Below are 4,938 nucleotides of genomic sequence, written 5' to 3'. Positions count from 1 at the left end.
TTTTCTTTGTTTAAAAGCCTTCTAGTCGATCCGAGCCCTAAATATAGATCATAAAATACGGAAGCTGTTCACTTGTAATCACAATATTTTTCAAAAATACCTCTGAAATGTATCCATTTTGTAGAAAACTTAAAATTTTGAAAACCACATAAATCGTTCACATTTCCACATACATATAAAATCACATGTTTTTCAACGCTCGCGACACGTGCGTTCGCTTTCGCGGCCGAGTAGAAACTCATCTGAGATTCGAAATGGAATCGCAGTAGGCTCGTTGCTCGTATGGTGCTCGCCGCAACAATTTTTTTTTGCGCTCGTCGAATGTCGAAGTGCAAGGAAAGGTGAGGTCGGCACGCTGATTGGTTTAGTGTAACTAGCATATAGGTACACCAGGAACAGCTGTCAACCCTGAGAGAGAGGTCGAACAATTCACTGAAAGGCTCTCTGGCAAATAATCCCCAACGACCAAAGGTGCTGAACTGTTCAAGTTAGGCCTTCGGCACACCGGATGCAGGAAACGGCGAATGCATTGCAGAAAAATTATTTCCGCCAGAAACAATAGAACGGAATCGACCCCTCTCCTGAACTCTGATATATAACGAGACCCCTGAGTCCCTCCTATATTTTGATTAAGTCATCGAAATACAATAGTCATGCGGGGGGTCCAGTTTGTGTCACTGATTTTGCAGATTTGATTCCATTATGTTATAGTTATCTACACAAGGGTAGTCCCAAAAAAATGTTCTCGAAATTCATGCAGATCTCCCCAACATTTTTTCGAATCCACAAAAAATAAATGCGTTTTTTTTTTGTTGAAAAAAAGAAATTATATTTAGAGATCCCGCAAACCCAATGAACTTTAACCCTATTTACTATAAGGAAAAAAAGTTTTTTGTACAATTTATTCAAAATCGTCAAGATTAGGCCTATCGACTTGACCCTTAACATTTAACTTCACAATTAGACATAGAATACAAATAAAAAAATACTGTTTTAATTTCACCCCCATAAATATTTAACATTGAAATATTCAGTTAAGTTTTCAATTTCAAATTGTTAAGTTTTTAACCTTTAAAATTAAAAGTGATATGAATTAAAAAGTTTTTGATTTGAAATTTCTTTATTTTTGGCACTTTTAGTTAGGAAATATATCATTTCAATTTCTGTAAATTTTAAATGATTCAACTGTCAACATTCTAGTATGAAATTATTCAATTTTGAACATTTTGAAAATATTTTATTTTTTAAATGTAAGTTTTAATTATTTAATTTTTCAATTCACAATAAAATTATTTTTATTTTGAAACCTTTGAATTATAAATGATACAATTCTTACTCCTTTCGAATGAAGTTGGACAATTTTTAAAATTTTAAAGTTTCGAGAACTTCTGTTTTTAAATTAATTTCAAATTATTAAATTTTAAGCGCTTTCATTTAGACTTTATATCGGAATTGAAAAATTTTACGTTATTTAAAATTAATTGATTTCAAACATTTTCAATTAAAAATCGTTGAATATATATTTTTTTAAATTTCAATCAGATTTAATTTAAAACTATTAATTATTACTTTAAAAAATAAAAAAACTGTTAATAAGGTAAAGACCCCAGTATGTGACATGCGACCAATAAGTGACACCCTGAATTAATTTATTTATAAAAAAATGGAGTTAAAATCAAAATGTGAATGAAGGCTTAGTAAAAATCAGCATGCAAAATATCAATAATTATTAATCAGCAATACAGACATTGCTGCCATAACGCTTTAGGTACTAGAAAACAACTGCTTAACTTATAATTATAAAAACAACTCATGATTGAACTGTCTCCAATAGTGAAAAGCTAAATATTGAACTATTGAAAGCTAACAGTGGCACTAACAGACACATAAAATATGAACATTTATAATTTCGTAAGGGCCTAAAATGTTGCTAGGTCCGATATACTTTATGTAGTCTAAATTTAAAAGTGTAGTGGAAGAATAATTTTATTTTCTAAGCACAAATTTCAGTTTGGCAGAAAATTCGTATTTTGAACTCGAAAATTCTACAGCTGCTTAGAAAATTCAACTAATTCATCAAGAACTACATTGTTAAAAATTATTTTTTTCCGTTGAAAATTCATTATTTTAGGTAAGAAGTAATTTCGCTGTTTGAAAATAATTTTTTGAAACTGAAAAATGAATTATTCCATTTTTTATTAAAAATGTACTGTTTTTAGTGGAAATTTCAACTATATGATTCAAGATTAATGTATTTTATTGAAAATTCGTCTTTTTTGTTAAATTCAACTATTAATGAATTATAAATTGCACTATTTTTTGTTAAAATATCAGCTATTAAATTTTTGGATGAAAATTGATCTTTTCAGATTGAAAATTCAACTTCTTGGTGGTAAGTTGAACTACTTGCTTCAAAATTATTATTTTTTGTTTAAGATTCACAAATTTAGTTGAAAACTCATCTCTTTGGTTGAAACTTGATCTACTTTGTTTAAGATTCGTTTTTTGTTGTAAAGAATTAATCTTTTTAACTGATAATTCAACTATTTGGTTAAAAATTGATTTTTTTAACTATTTCAAATTTTCGGATTAAAAATTGAACTTCTTTGTTTTAAATTAAAAATAAGTTTCTAAACGAAAATTTAACTATTACATTTTTGGTCAAAAATTGTTCTTTTTAGTTTAAAAATTCAAATATTTGGTTGAAAATGTTCAGCTTAAAATTCATCTTTTTAGTTGATAATTCAAAATTAATATTATTTTTAAAAAATGAGAGAAAATTTAGTCAAGATTTAGTTTTTTCCTCACTAACACATTCTTAAAGTTTCTTTAATTTTTAAAATTCAATTTATACAATGACATATCTTTTAGAATTACTTGGCAATGCTTAATTTCACAAAATATATTAATTTTACTTATTTGTTAATACGAACATTTCTAAAATCAAATACTTGTTTCAAAGTAATAGAAACATATAATATGATTGCTATTAGTACAGATACTTATATTGAAAGTTTTGTACCAATCGGTTGAATAGTTTTTTAACTTTGCGGATATTCAATGCCGCGAATTTTTATCATTCTAGAGTTAAAATAAATGCACAAGTTTTCAACGAATAGAGCAAAAAATATTATTTTTTACAATCATTTCAAGATGACATGAGAATTCTGAAAAATGACAGCATTTTGTTCAAAATGTTTAATTTTCTGAACGAGCATAGGTATTTTTAATTTTCTTCTTTTATTCGATAAAGGAACTCTTATTATTTTGATTGATTCGAGAAAAAATACAGTTTATTGAAATATGAAAAAGTAGTGGTAGATTGTCTAAGATTTTTGTAATATTTACTACGTATTTTCGTATTGAAACAAATTATTTTGGGAAAAATCAGATTGTATGAATTCTTTCGAAAATCATTAGCTAAAAGGGGAAAATTTGATGAGAATGATTTTTGGTTAACATTTTACAAAAAAAAATTAATTATTTTGTACTTTTGATATTTGTACCGCACCAAATAACCCTGAATTATCATGCAGTCTTTATTTCATTTATTATTTTGTTCTGATTATTCTTTTGTTTCTATCTTGAAAACATTGATATTTTTCACGCAGTTGCTGTTCATAATAGAAACTCAATGAAAGGAATCAACTAATTTTACTGTTGTCAACAATTAACTAGAATTTTTTTTTAAAGAAGGCCTTTTCAAATTTGAACGTTTTGCATTTTTTATTGGTCAGTGTTTAAACCATCAAATTCGCAGAAACTTTCATCCTCAAGTATTTAATAGTTACATTATGGAAATTTGTAGGCCTAAAAATAAAGACTGGTTTATTTTTTGGATCGCTTCCAACATGAAAGTCGAAAAGGACGTCAAGTTTTTGACGTAGATTTTGAAGTCGCTTTTATCGACGTTTTCGACATTGTTTTCGGAATTTTTTTTTATAATTAATAATTCCTAATAATATTTTGTTGAGTTTTTTCTCAATCTTTGTTTCAAAAAGCATGCTATTAAAATATGATAAAAACACAATTGGGTTCATTTTTATTGAAAAAAATTCTAAACTTTACTATCAATATTTCTGTAAACTATCTAAAAGCATTAAAGATTCAATAAATTTCTGGAATAAATGCCCTATAGTAAGCTGAGTACACTTCAAAACATTTTCAGTCTCCAGTTTCGCCTGAAACCTCATAAAGCCGACGACCCCTGAAAAGTAAATACATTTTACCAAGGGGTAAGGTAATCAGACTCGACAAACAGAAATCTTTATCTCTTTCTCTGAACCCCATCGCGCGAATACATATTGCTTCAAAGAAGTTCCCTAACTACCAATAATTCAACTTTAAGAAAAATTCATCACTTAATTGAGTAAAGTATCCGCAACTAACAGTGGGGAAAATCACATTGAAAATTAACAATATACGATTGAAAAAAATTCTGTTATTTTTAGAATTTGGCGACGGTTTTTTCACCAAGTTTTACCCAAAGACAGAATCTAGAAACAAATTTCAACATATTCTAACAATTCACAAAAATACTATGAAGATTTACTTATTAAAGTTGTAGTTATTTCCATTTAGCAACAACATCAAAATTTGACGTTTTATTGCAATATTTTCTTATAAAATTGACATTTTGCTTTCAGCTTGGGCTTATTAGACACATAATTTAATTATTTTTTGCAGCATGACTGGAAAATTTGTTTATGTTTATATTATAAAAATTAAAGCACTTTAGGAACAGCTGAAAAAACAGACTTTTCAATTTTGAAGGAATCTAATGAAAAATGCTTAGCCTTCAACTTTTACGTTCTATAAGTATAAATCTTAATTTTGTCAAATTTCGATGGCCTTAAATTCTAAATTAAAAAATTTTTTGTAAACATTCGAATTTAAATTGTAAAATAATAAAGGCCTAAAATTTCAAATTTTACAATA

At 27.3% G+C, this 4,938-nt stretch overlaps 1 protein-coding gene across 1 annotated transcript in view; it reads right to left on the bottom strand.

Moving 5' to 3' along the window:
- The window catches only part of LOC117171256 (protein trapped in endoderm-1-like), a 15,459-nt gene extending 15,048 nt beyond the window's left edge, over window positions 1–411 (bottom strand). Inside the window, exon 1 of the mRNA XM_033358376.1 lies at window positions 101–411. The gene's annotated coding sequence lies outside the window, so the exon portion shown is untranslated. The remainder of the gene's footprint in view (window positions 1–100) is intronic.
- Window positions 412–4,938: the final 4,527 nt, after the last annotated feature.

The sequence above is a fragment of the Belonocnema kinseyi genome, chromosome 4 (genome assembly GCF_010883055.1).
Source record: "Belonocnema kinseyi isolate 2016_QV_RU_SX_M_011 chromosome 4, B_treatae_v1, whole genome shotgun sequence".
In the NCBI taxonomy this organism is placed as follows: Eukaryota; Metazoa; Arthropoda; class Insecta; order Hymenoptera; family Cynipidae; genus Belonocnema; species Belonocnema kinseyi.
The sequence above is the reverse complement of the archived record's forward strand: the minus strand, read 5'-3'. Positions and strand labels throughout refer to the sequence as shown.